Source organism: Ranitomeya variabilis, chromosome 3 (assembly GCF_051348905.1).
Source record: "Ranitomeya variabilis isolate aRanVar5 chromosome 3, aRanVar5.hap1, whole genome shotgun sequence".
Classification (NCBI taxonomy): Eukaryota; Metazoa; Chordata; class Amphibia; order Anura; family Dendrobatidae; genus Ranitomeya; species Ranitomeya variabilis.
This window is the reverse complement of record NC_135234.1, coordinates 407,324,474-407,338,913: the sequence shown is the minus strand read 5'-3', so window position 1 is coordinate 407,338,913 and position 14,440 is coordinate 407,324,474. Positions and strand designations below refer to the sequence as shown.

At 44.6% G+C, this 14,440-nt stretch overlaps 1 protein-coding gene across 10 annotated transcripts in view; it reads left to right on the top strand.

Annotated features, from left to right (window-relative positions):
* BCAS3 (BCAS3 microtubule associated cell migration factor) overlaps positions 1-14,440 on the top strand; it is a 1,590,540-nt gene that overhangs the window by 98,110 nt on the left and 1,477,990 nt on the right. The gene's annotated exons all lie outside the window — the stretch shown is intronic.

Genomic DNA, 14,440 nt, shown 5'->3' with positions numbered 1-14,440 from the left:
TTACGAGTTTGTAGACACCAAACATGTCTAGGTTTTTTATTATTTAAATGGTGAAAAAAAAATTCCAAAGTTTGTTTAAAAAAAAAAAGCAGATTCCGAGACCCGTAGCATCACCATTATTTGTGATCTGGGCTGTGTGAAATCTTATTTTTTGCACGCCAATATGACATTTTTAATGATATCATTTTGGTGTAGATACAATCTTTTTATTGCCAGTTATTGCATTTTAATGCAATGTTGCGGCAACCAAAAAAATGTACCGTATTTTTCGGATTATAAGACGCACCCAAAACTTTGAGGAGAAAAATAGGAAAAAAATGTTTGCATTAATAAAATGGTGGAGCTTCTTGTAATCGTCTTATTGCTTACTAGGGGTGGTGGCTGCGATGAAGCGGGGTCCGAGGGTCGCTGCTGGAGAAGGCAGGAGTGGGGTGATGCTGCAGGCCACAGGCTGGGATGACGGGGTGTTCCGATGTGCGGCATGCCGCTGCGGGTGTCCGGTGCTGCGGTGGTGTCCGGCACTGTTGCAAGTGCCCGGCGGTGCTGCGGGGGTGTCCAGTGCTGCTGCCGGTGTCTCCGGTGCTGTGGGGGGCTCTGCTAACATTTTGTGAAAGGCAGATGGAGATCTCGGCACCAAGATCTCAGGAGATGAGATCTATCTCATCTCCCGAGATCTTGGTGCCGAGATCTCCATCTGGGCATGCACTGCACCCCGGCGGCCATTTTCCCGGCGGCCACCGCACAGGAAACCATGGAACTGCGGGGGCCTTTCACAAAATGTCGGCAGAGCCCCCCGCACCACCGCTGGGCACCCCTGCAGCGCTGGACACCCGCAGCAGCACCGCCGGACACCTCCTCATCCCAGCCTGCAGCAATGGTACCGGTAAGGTATATCCGCATTATAAGACGCACCCCCATTTTCCCCTCCAAAAAATCAGCGTTATGGCAGTTGTACAGAAAATGAATGAAGCACAAGCTGCTCTTGCATTTCCAATCCATCAGGGTGCAGAGCACTGTTTCAGTTTTCTGGAGCCCCAATCTCAGGACCGCAGGTGGTCTCAGCGATTGGATTCACAGTGATTTTTCCTTTAAATTTCCCATGATGAGCTGATGATGCAGTGTATTTTTGCTGCATAAAAACGCAGTGTCTCAGGATATGTGCACATTTGTGTTTTTGCTGCGAAAAAAAACACAACATTTTTCTGTACCAGCAAACTGAATAACATTTTTGATATCTCATGCACACTTTAGGCTAGTTTTACATTTGCGTTTGTAGGAGCTGTGGAGGGCTGCGGACTTCCTCCGTGAAGTCCCGCCCTCGGCCGCACCTCAGCCGCTAGCTCCGCCTACTTCTGCATGCGGCCTGTGTACCTATCTTTAACATTAGGTACGCAGGACATGTGGCTGTTTGCGGATGCCTCCGCATGCGTCGTTTTGACGATGCAGAATAAAAAAATTGCTACAAGCTGTGTCCTACGCTGGTCGCCTCATCGTCAAAACGAAGCATCCGCATACAGCCGCACGACCTGCGTACCTAATGTTAAAGATAGGTATGCAGGTCGCATGCAGAAGTAGGCGGAGGTGCGGCTGAGGGCGGGGCTTCACGGAGGAAGTCCGCAGCTCCTACAAACGTCTATTTTCCTTGGAGTGTTGAAGCAGTTACAAATCTGCATCATGTCAATTCTTTCAGCGTTTTTGCAGTGCTTTTCACTCAAATGAATGGGAAAAAGCACATTAGAGCAATTTATGCCTCAAAAACACGCTTATTTTACACAGCATTTTTCCTGTTAACAATCCAGTATTTGCAGCAGATTTGTCTCCTTCAAACACTGAACGTGTGCACATTCCCTTATAGAAATCTGATGCACATTGTACTTTTTCTTAACATAGCATAGACTGACTTATTGGTGCATGTTTGAAATCTGCAACATTCCAATCTCTCTTGTGGGTACACTGAGTTTTTTGTTAGGATTTTCCCCATAGAACTGCATTTAGATGCAGAATATCCGCAGGAGAAAAAAAAGTCATATATCTTTTTCGTATGTTTGATTAAAGAAAAAAAAAAACATGACACAGCAAGAAACAAAATTTACCTTAGCCTATGTTTTTGTTTTCAGAGCTTTTTTCTGCATCAAATCCTGCTCAGGAAAGAAGCTGCAGAAAAAAAAAATCTGCATTTTTTTATGCTTTTTTTTCCCTGTGTTTTGTTTTTGTCATACTACATTTGGCTTTTGTGTATGCTGATAAAAGTTTACTGCAAAAAAAATATCGTTCTATTTAATCAGGTTTTGGTACAAAACAATGCTACAAAACCTGCATTTTTTGGTGTGGATTTTCAGCAGTCTTTCACCATCCATTGCTTTTAATGGGTGAAAACACTGAATAAAGTGGCATACTCTATTGTGCAGAAAAACATGGAAAGCACGAAATACTGATGACAGAAAAACAATGAGCGTGCATGAGATTTCTGAAATCTCATAGAATTTGCTGATGCTCTAAAACGCAGCTGAAACTTTGCATTAAAAAAATGCTGAAAAAAGTCTAGTGTGAACATAGCCTAATAGGTGCAGAAATGATGCAGAAAATCTGCAACGTCAAAACCTTATCGTGGAAACGTAGCAATACTGCCTGCTAAATCGAGGAAAATGGAGTCATGCTAACTAAGAAATGTAATTTCAGTGTAGTTATGTTATAGAGCAATAGATATATTGTGGCGGTCTCTTGGGAATTAACCTCTTTCTTGCATTTCCAGTATGGGAATGACCTTCATTAAAATTATGAAGCAACTAAAACAAAACAGGTTTGATTTAACAGAATTCTAATCTATAATGGTCTCCAACGTGGCATGCACAGATCCCATCACTTCATTACTGGCAGATGGAGCTGTTGTTTCATATATAGAAGGAATCATTTAGCAGTAAACTAATGCTTAGGCTAAATCTGGATGGACAAATTATCTGAAGGCTGTGGTGATAAAAAAAGCATAATGTACAAAGTATAATGAGTACATAACTGATCAAGATTAAATGTGGAGCCTGCTCTGGGGTATTTACACATTGCAATCCTGAAATAATTGTCCTTTAGTAATGATATCTAGTCTCAGACTGACATATCCCTTTTTACTATGCAGTCCTGAAAATCAGCTTGGAATGTAAAGCAAAGATCTATCAAACGTATAGCAGACTCATTTGTTTGTTCTAAAATAAGCCTCTCAATAGGCATCAATGGGAGACCTGAAAAAAAGGCAATGACAAGGGAGGGTGATTGTGTATTCGGGCCCAAAATGGACACCTGTGATCCTTCTTACTGAAAGGAAAAAGTAAAAATAATTTTAAACTTCGGCTAGGGTCTGCTTCTCCCGAATGTATCACCAGCCAAGAGTTGGAGCGATAGATAGCAAATAAGGCTGTACTATTGCAGAAGCCTGTATAGAACACTGGGAGCCTTTCCTGCATAGGAGTCATAAAGTTGCGGAGTCGGTCACCCCCTAAGTGCTATCTAAACGACATAGGCATGAAGGGTACATATCCCCTATAAAAATCATACCTACGGTGTAGCTTCTAGTGATTGCAATATGCAAATGCATGTAGAAAAGCCGCGGAGACACCATCACGTGTTTCTCAACGCAAGCAATGAATAGCCAGGTCTTTCACCGGGAAGGAACAACCACGGGAAGGGCTGCATCCATATTTCCCTTAAGGGATGGGGGCAGTGTTCTGGATCACTGCGTTGAGAAACACGTGATGGTGTCTCCGCAGTGTTGGATGTTTTGATCTCCCCGAGGTCATTCATCCTTATGTTTATAGATGTCATCTGTGTGACATGCAACGGCACCAGGGAAGAAGCGTTACAGTAAGCGCTGTTCCCCGGCGGCAGGTGCTGAAGACGGCTCTCATCATTCTCACCTGCTCTGCCGTCGATCGGCGCTAGCAGAGAAGAATGATGACAGCAGGTGGGGGCTTTTGGGACTATTGCTCACATCATGCGACACCTGCTGCCACTAATAACAGTGACAGCAGGAGCGGATGATCGGGGTATTCCTCAGCCGCCACCGGCTGCAATATAACAAAGTAAATTAATGAAAAACACGGCATGGGTTCCCCCTATTTTCTTGAACCAACCAGGCAAAACACATAGGGGCTGCAACCCTCAGCTGTCAGATTCACAGCAAGGTTGATTATCAAGAATAGAGGGGTCCCTAAAATGTTTTTTTAAAATATTTAAAAAATAAAAAAACGACATGGGGTTTCCCCCCATTTTTGACAACCAGCCTTGCTAAAGCTCACAGCTGGGGTCTGGTATACTCAGGCTGGTAAGGGGCCATTGATATAGGCCCCCCCAGCCTAAAAACAGCAGCCCACAGCTGCTCAGAAAACGCACATCTATTAAATACCCCAATTCTGGAGCTTTGCCTGGCTCTTCCCACTTTCCCTGTAATGGTGTGCAAGTGGGGTTCATATTTGTGGGGTTGATGTCACCTTAGTATTTTCAGGTGACATCAAGCACACGGCTTAGTAATGGAGAGGTGTCTATAAGACACCTCTCCATTACTAATCCTATAGTTATCTGATATATAAAGCTGAATGTGTGTGTGTATGTATGTATGTATGATGTGTGTATGTCCGGGATTGGCATCTGCACCGTCACAGCTACAGCCACAAAATTTTGCACAGTCACAAATCTGGACACCGAGAGCGTCGTAGGCTATGTTGTGAGGCAAAATTTTAACCCCGCACGTTCCAATTCACCAAACAATTTTGCCCCTATCTACATACTGGGGAAAAAGTGAAAGGAAAAGTGTTGGAGGCAAATTGACAGCTGCCAGATGTGAACAAGGGGGACTTAAAGAATGAGAGCGCTGGCGCTAAAGAGTATATACCTTAGGGTCCCTTTCCACTTGCGAGATAAAAAACGGTCCGTAATCTGGACCGAAAAAACGGATGGAACGTATGCGATTTTCATGCGAGTGTCATGCGAGTACAATGCGATTTTTAATCGCATCATCCGTTTTTTATAATCGCATCATCCGTATGACATCCGTATTACTGTCCGATTTGTATGCACCGGTGTCCTTTGAAAAGCCGGCAATTCAGCGCAGTGTACAGTAAAATCACACTGACAGGTTAGAATAGACTAGATATATACACATAGAATAGGTATATATACATATATATATGTCAGTGAGACACCTATATATGTATATTTATATTTAATGCAGCGCAAGATAGCATAAAAGCCGCTAATTCAATTGCCGGCTTTTAATTTCTCCTTCCCAAACCCGACAGGATATGAGACATGGTTTACATACAGTAAACCATCTCATATCCCCCTTTTTTTTGCATATTCCACACTACTAATGTTAGTAGTGTGTATGTGCAAAATTTCAGCGCTGTAGCTATTAAATTTAAGGGTTAACTCGCGGAAAAAATTGGCGTGGGCTCCCGCGCAATTTTCTCCGCCAGAGCGGTAAAGCCAGTGACTGAGGGCAGATATTAATAGCCAGGAGAGGGTCCATGGTTATTGGCCCCCCCCTGGCTACAAACGTCTGCCCCCAGCCACCCCAGAAAAGGCACATCTGGAAGATGCGCCAATTCTGGCACTTGGCCACTCTCTTCCCACTCCCTGTAGCGGTGGGATATGGGGTAATGAAGGGTTAATGCCACCTTGCTATTGTAAGGTGACATTAAGCCAGATTAATAATGGAGAGGCGTCAATTATGACACCTATCCATTATTAATCCAATTGTAGGAAAGGGTTAAAAAACACACACACACATGATTACAAAGTAGTTTAATGAAATAAACACAGCGGTTGTTGTAATAATTTATTGCTCTCTCAATCCATCAGGAACACCCTCGCTTGGCAACATAATAAACGCACAAGATACATACCCTCAGATGTCAGATCACGTCCCACGATGTAATCCATCTGAAGGGGTTAACTAATATTACAGGCAGGAGCCCTGCTAATGCAGCGGTGTGCTCGTGCCTGTAATTCCCCGGCGAATGAATGAAATGTAGGTCATTGACCTACATTTCCTTCAGTCGCGGTGATGCGCCCCCTGGTGGATGTCCTCATATGACCTGGAGCGTGGGAAAAAGTTCCCAGGCTGCAGTTCATGAGAACATCCACCAGGGGCGCCTCACCGCGACTCAATGTAAGTACAGATCCTGCTTTCCTTTCAGCACCCGGGGATTACAGGCACGAGCGAGTGGTTTATTGCAGCTCGTGCCTGTAATATTAGTTAACCCCTTCAGATGGATTACCTCGTTGGACGTGATCTGACATCAGAAGGTATGTATCTTGTGCGGTTATTATTTTGCCAAGCGAGGGTGTTGCTGATGGATTGAGAGAGCAATAAATTATTACAACAACCGCTGTGTTTATTTCATTAAAATACTTTTAAATCGTGTGTGTGTGTTTTTTAACCCTTTCAAACAATTGGATTAATAATGGATAGGTGTCATAATTGACGCCTCTCCATTATTAATCTGGCTTAATGTCCCCTTACAATAGCAAGGTGACATTAACCCTTCATTACCCCATAGCCCACCGCTACAGGGAGTGGGAAGAGAGTGGCCAAGTGCCAGAATAGGCGCATCTTCCAGATGTGCCTTTTCTGGGGTGGCTGGGGGCAGATGTTTTTAGCCACGGGGGGGCCAATAACCATGGACCCTCTCCAGGCTATTAATATCTGCCCTCAGTCACTGGCTTTACCGCTCTGGCGGAGAAAATTGCGCGGGAGCCCACGCCAATTTTTTCCGCCATTTAACCCTTTATTTCAGCAGCTACAGCGCTGAAATTTTGCACATACACACTACTAACATTAGTAGTGTGGAATATGCAAAAAAAAAAAGGGATATGAGATGGTTTACTGTATGTAAACCATGTCTCATATCCTGTCGGGTATGGGAAGGAGAAATGAAATGCCGGCAATTGAATTAGCGGCTTTAATGCTATCTAGCGCTGCATTAAATATAAATATACATATATAGGTGTCTCACTGACATATATATATGTATATAGACACATTCTATGTGTATATATCTAGTCTATTCTAACTTGTCAGTGTGATTTTACTGTACACCGCGCTGAATTACCGGCTTTTCAAAGGACACCGGTGCGTAAAAATCGGACAGAACTCGCATGGTGCGAGTGCTGTGCGATTTTTTTTCTCGCACCCATTGACTTGCATTGGCGAGTCTCGTCCGAGAATCGCAGCAATACGCAGCATGCTGCGATTTTTTTCTCAGCCGATCCAGATTTTTCTCAGTCCGATTTCGGCTGAGAAAAAAATCGCAAATCAAAAGACACCTATTAACTAACATTGGTCCGAGTGCAATCCGATTTTTTTATCGGATTGCACGCGTCCGTTTTCCTCGCAAGTGGAAAGGGACCCTAACAGTTGTTAAGGTGGGGCCCCGACATAGGATACTCACCACACACGGGGATATAAACACACACAAAATGCACCACACACTACCACGTGCTTGAACATATATATCACCCTCAGCGCACATTTCACCACACATACACCAACCTCGCCACATAAAAGTCGAAACACAAAAGTCGCCACGCGCAAAATTCGCCACATGCAATACTCGCCACGCTCAAAACTAGGCTCACGCAAAACTCGCCTCATGGAAAACTCGCCACACGCAAAAATTGCACAAGCGGAAAAATTGCCACATGCACAAAAGTTGCAACACATGCAAAAGTTGCCTCACACAAAACTTGCACATACTCAAAACGCACCACACTTAAAACTCGCCACGCGCAAAACTCGCCATGCGCAAAACTTGCTGCACACAACTTGCTACACTAACCTGTTACATGCAACTCGACACACAAAAAGTCGCTACATGCATGTCGCCACACGCAACTCAACACATTCAACTTGACACATGAAATTCGCCCTAAAACACACACAAGTCTGGTATTATCCTTCAAAAATAAAAATCTGATTAATAAGCAGACAAACTACAAGAGCAACAAATGTACCATATAGGAAATACGGCAGCTGTCAGTCATATGACCTGTCTATTATGTGTATGTGTGAGCTAATATATACTGTTGTGAATTCTGTTTGTGGGCTCCCTCTGGTGGCTACTGGTGGTACTGGCTGACTTCTGTCCCTTATTTCCAGTTCACCTGTTTCCATCAGGAATTGGGAGTTTCCTATATAGTCTGGCTTCTCAGTCATTCTAGTGCCGGCTATCAATGTTACCAGAGTTCCTCTGTTGCTTGCTACCTGCTCCAAGTCTGCTTATTCAGCTAAGTTGGATCATTTGTATTTTTGTATGTTTTTGTCCAGCGTGCATCTGTATGAACCTTGCTGCTGGAAGCTCTAGTGAACTGAAATGACTACTCCGGTATCATGAGTTGATATCGGAGTTAAGGTAATTTCAGGGTGGTATTTTGTAGGGTTTTGAGTTGACCGCAAAGTCCTCTTTTGTATTTTCTGCTATCTAGTTAGTGGGCCTCTCTTTGCTGAACCTGTATTCATACTACGTACGTGTTTTCCTCTCTACTAACCGTCATTATATGTTGGGGGCTGCTATCACCTTTGGGGTTTCTCTGGAGGCAAGCCAGGTCTGTGTTTCCCTCTATTAGGGGTAGCTAGATCTCCGGCTGCTGCGAGACATCTAGGGATAAAACGTAGGTATGTTCCCCGGCTATTGTTAGTTGTGCGTTTAGGTTTAGCATTGCGGTCAGCTTAGATTCCATCTTCCTAGAGCTAGTCCTGTTTCTGACTATGTCCCTGCCATTGGGAATCATGACAGTATAGCCGGCCACAAAGTGGTTAAAAGTATTGGCTGAAGAAAGAGAGAAAAGAAGTTCCTGACACCTTTTTTTTTTTTTTTTTGCTCTGAAGTTCTGTTTAGCCATAATTGCAGCCTGCTGCTTTTCTCTCCTCTTAATCCCTGAATGGCTCAGGTCTCAGCTGTTGAAAAATGGATATCCAGAGTTTAGCTTCAAATCTGAATAATCTTGCTTCTAAGGTGCAAAATATACAAGACTTTGTCATACATGCTTCTATGTCTGAACCTAAAATTCCTATGCCAGAGTTTTTTTCTGGAGATAGATCTCGTTTTTTGAATTTTAAGCACAATTGTAAATTGTATCTTTCTCTGAGATCTCACTCCGCTGGAGACCCTGCTCAGCAGGTTAAGATTGTTATTTCCCTGTTGCGGGGTGACCCTCAGAATTGGGCATTTGCATTGGCGCCAGGGGATCCTGCGCTGCTCAGTGTTGATGCGTTTTTTCTGGCGCTGGGGTTGCTCTATGAGGAACCTAATTTGGAGATTCAGGCAGAAAAAGCCTTGATGGCCCTTTCTCAAGGGCATGATGAAGCTGAAATATATTGTCAAAAATTTCGAAAATGGTCTGTGCTTACTCAGTGGAATGAGTGCGCCCTGGCGGCGAATTTCAGAGAGGGTCTCTCGGACGCCGTTAAGGATGTTATGGTGGGGTTTCCTACGCCCACAGGTCTGAATGATTCCATGACAATGGCTATTCAGATTGACCGGCGTTTGCGGGAGCGCAAACCTGTGCACCATTTGGCGGTGTCCTCTGAGCAGGTTCCGGAGAATATGCAGTGTGATAGAATTCTATCCAGAAGCGAACGGCAGAATTACAGGCGTTAAAATGGGTTGTGCTTCTATTGTGATTCTACCCATGTTATATCAGCATGCTCTAGACGCACAAAAAGGGTTGATAAGTCTTTTGCAATGGGCACTTTGCAGTCTAAGTTTATTTTGTCTGTGACTTTGATTTGTTCATTATCTTCTATTACCGTGGATGCCTATGTGGATTCTGGCGCCTCCCTGAGTCTTATGGATTGGTCCTTTGCCAGGCGCTGTGGGTTTGATCTAGAGCCTTTGGAAGTCCCTATTCCTTTAAAGGGTATTGACTCCACACCACTGGCTAGGAATAAACCACAATACTGGACACAAGTGACTATGTGTATGACTCCTGACCATCGGGAGGTGATTCGCTTTCTTGTGTTGTACAACTTGCATGATGTCTTAGTGCTTGGATTGCCATGGTTATAAACTCATAACCCAGTCCTTGACTGGAAGACAGTGTCTGTGGTAAGCTGGGGATGTCAGGGGACTCATGGGGAAGGACCTCTGGTTTCCATTGCTTCATCTACTCCCTCTGAGGTTCCGGCATTTCTGTCTGACTACTGTGATGTTTTTGAGGAGCCTAAGATTAGTTCTCTCCCTCCTCACAGGGATTGCGATTGTGCTATAGATTTGATTCCTGGCAGCAAATTTCCTAAGGGTCGCTTGCTCAATCTGTCAGTGCCGGAGCATGCTGCTATGCGTGAGTACATTAAAGAGTCCTTGGACAAGGGACATATTCGTCCTTCCTCATCCCCTTTGGGAGCAGGTTTTTTTTTCGTGGGTAAAAAAGATGGCTCCCTTAGGCCTTGTATTGATTATCGGCTGTTGAATAAGATTACAGTCAAATACCAGTATCCTTTGCCACTATTGACTGATTTGTTTGCCCGTATTAAGGGGGCAAGGTGGTTCTCTAAGATCGATCTTCGGGGTGCGTATAATTTGGTGCGGATTAAACAGGGAGATGAGTGGAAAACCGCATTTAATACGCCCGAGGGCCATTTTGAGTATTTGGTAATGCCTTTTGGTCTTTCGAATGCCCCTTCAGTCTTTCAGTCCTTTATGCACAATATTTTCCGTGAATATCTGGATAAATTTATGATTGTGTATTTGGATGATATTTTGATTTTTTCGGATGACTGGGAGTCGCATGTTCAACAAGTTAGGAAGGTTTTTCAGGTTTTGCGGGCCAATTCTTTGTTTGTGAAGGGTTCAAAGTGTATTTTTGGGGTTCAGAAGATATCTTTTTTGGGGTACATTTTTTCCCCTTCTTCTATTGAGATGGATCCTGTCAAGGTTCGGACTATTTGTGATTGGACGCAGCCTACTTCTCTGAAGAGTCTTCAGAAATTCTTGGGCTTTGCTAATTTCTATTGTCGATTTATAACTGGGTTTTCAAGTGTTGTTTAAGCCTCTGACTGATTTGACTAAGAAGGGTGCTGATGTTGCCAATTGGTCCTCTGCGGCTGTGGAGGCCTTTCGGGAGCTTAAGCGCCGCTTTTCTTCTGCCCCTGTGTTGCGCCAGCCTGATGTTTCACTCCCTTTTCAGGTCGAGGTTGATGCTTCCGAGATTGGAGCTGGGGCGGTTTTGTCGCAGAGAAGTTCCGATTGCTCAGTGATGAGACCATGTGCGTTCTTCTCTCGAAAATTTTTGCCCGCCGAGCGAAATTATGATGTTGGTAATCGGGAGCTCTTGGCTATGAAGTGGGCATTTGAGGAGTGGCGTCATTGGCTTGAGGGTGCCAGACATCAGGTGGTGGTCTTGACTGATCACAAGAACCTGATTTACCTTGAGTCTGCCAGGCGTCTGAATCCTAGACAGGCGCGCTGGTCGTTGTTTTTCTCTCGATTTAATTTTGTGGTCTCATATCTGCCAGGTTCAAAAAATGTGAAGGCAGATGCCCTTTCTAGGAGTTTTGAGCCTGACTCCCCGGGTGATTCTGAGCCTACGGGTATCCTTAAGGATGGAGTGATATTGTCTGCTGTCTCCCCAGACTTGCGACGTGCTTTGCAGGAGTTTCAGGTGGATAGGCCTGACCGTTGTCCGCCTGGGAGACTGTTTGTTCCAGAGGAGTGGACCAGTAGAGTCATTTCGGAGGTGCACTCTTCTGCGTTGGCAGGCCATCCTGGAATCTTTGGTACCAGGGATTTGGTGGCCAGGTCCTTCTGGTGGCCTTCCCTGTCTCGGGATGTACGTACTTTTGTACAATCTTGTGATGTTTGTGCTCGGGCCAAGCCTTGCTGTTCTCGGGCCAGTGGATTGTTGTTGTCTTTGCCTATTCCGAAGAGGCCTTGGACGCACATCTCTATGGACTTTATTTCGGATCTCCCGGTTTCTCAGAAAATGTCCGTCATTTGGGTGGTGTGTGACCGTTTTTCTAAAATGGTTCATTTGGTACCCTTGCCCAAATTGCCGTCTTCATCGGAGTTGGTTCCTTTGTTTTTTCAGAATGTGGTCCGTTTACATGGTATCCCGGAAAACATCGTTTCTGATAGGGGATCCCAATTTGTGTCTAGATTCTGGCGGGTGTTCTGCGCCAGGATGGGCATTGATTTGTCTTTTTCATCTGCATTCCATCCTCAGACGAATGGCCAGACGGAGCGAACTAATCAGACCTTGGAGACTTATTTGACGTGTTTTGTGTCTGCGGATCAGGATGATTGGGTCGCCTTTTTGCCATTGGCAGAGTTTGCCCTCAATAATCGGGCCAGTTCTGCCACTCTGGTTTCCCCTTTCTTTTGCAATTCAGGGTTTCACCCTCGTTTTTCATCTGGCCAGGTGGAGTCTTCGGATTGTCCTGGAGTGGACACTATGGTGGATAGACTGCATCGGATTTGGAGTCATGTGGTGGACAATTTGAAGTTGTCTCAGGAGAAGACTCAGCAGTTTGCTAATCGTCGTCGTCGTTTGGGTCATCGTCTTCGTGTTGGGGACTTGGTGTGGTTGTCTTCACGTTTTGTCCCTATGAAGGTCTCGTCTCCTAAGTTTAAACCTCGGTTTATAGGTCCTTATAAGATTTTGGAGATTCTTAATCCTGTATCTTTTCGTTTGGACTTACCAGCTTCTTTCATTATTCATAATGTCTTCCATCGGTCGTTGTTACGGAGGTACGAGGTACCGGTTGTTCCTTCGGTTGAGCCTCCTGCTCCTGTGCTCGTGGAGGGGGAATTGGAGTATGTTGTGGAGAAGATTTTGGACTCTCGCGTCTCCAGACGGCGTCTTCAATATTTGGTTAAATGGAAGGGATACGGTCAGGAAGATAATTCTTGGGTGACTGCCTCTGATGTTCATGCCTCTGATTTGGTTCGCGCCTTTCATAGGGCTCATCCAGATCGCCCTGGTGGTTCTCATGAGGGTTCGGTGCCCCCTCCTCAAGGGGGGGGTACTGTTGTGAATTCTGTTTGTGGGCTCCCTCTTGTGGCTACTGGTGGTACTGGCTGACTTCTGTCCCTTATTTCCAGTTCACCTGTTTCCATCAGGAATTGGGAGTTTCCTATATAGTCTGGCTTCTCAGTCATTCTAGTGCCGGCTATCAATGTTACCAGAGTTCCTCTGTTGCTTGCTACCTGCTCCAAGTCTGCTTATTCAGCTAAGTTGGATCATTTGTATTTTTGTATGTTTTTGTCCAGCGTGCATTTGTATGAACCTTGCTGCTGGAAGCTCTAGTGAACTGAAATGACTACTCCGGTATCATGAGTTGATATCGGAGTTAAGGTAATTTCAGGGTGGTATTTTGTAGGGTTTTGAGTTGACCGCAAAGTCCTCTTTTGTACTTTCTGCTATCTAGTTAGTGGGCCTCTCTTTGCTGAACCTGTATTCATACTACGTACGTGTTTTCCTCTCTACTAACCGTCATTATATGTTGGGGGCTGCTATCACCTTTGGGGTTTCTCTGGAGGCAAGCCAGGTCTGTGTTTCCCTCTATTAGGGGTAGCTAGATCTCCGGCTGGTGCGAGACATCTAGGGATAAAACGTAGGTATGTTCCCCGGCTATTGTTAGTTGTGCGTTAGGTTTAGCATTGCGGTCAGCTTAGATTCCATCTTCCTAGAGCTAGTCCTGTTTCTGACTATGTCCCTGCCATTGGGAATCATGACAATATACTGCCAGGGGGGAAGGCTTCCTGTTGGCTGGGGATTTATCAGGCTGCCAATAGCAACCAATCACAGCTCAGCTTCTATTTTGCTACAGTTAATTAATCTGAGCTCTGATTGGTTAATATAGGCAACAAAGGATATTCTCAGTATAACAAAGCGTGTGTGAGGTAATAGCTTGTCAGTTAGGGTGTGTTGGTGGAAAGGCTGATGTCAGTCACATTACCTCTATGTGAGAGGATATAGAAACTGCCAGTTACAGACTATTTTTACCACAAAAATGCCTCATAAGAAAAGGAATTCCATGGCACGAATGTCAGCTGATGCGAAAAGAAAAGCCGCATTAGGGGCCAATGAAAAATGTGAAGACCGAGAACCAAGGCTGACACACATGAGAACAGCAGCTGCTTCCTCAAGAGCCGATGAACTTTCTGAGCAGAGGGAAGCGAGGCTTGCAGACAAGAGAACAAGAGCTTCTTCCTCAAGGGCCAATGAACTTTCTGAGGAGTGGGAAGCGAGGCTTGCAGACATGAAAACAAGAGCTGCTTCCTCAAGAGCCAATGAACTTAGTTATTGCCTTTTTATAATTACATTTCTATCTATTTGTTTTGTGGTTTTTGTGTGCAGAATAAATTTTTGTTAACACATTCTATTTTGCTAACAGCAGTTATTAACCCGGGCGAAGACGGGTAGTACAGCTAGTATATAAATAAAGACACAG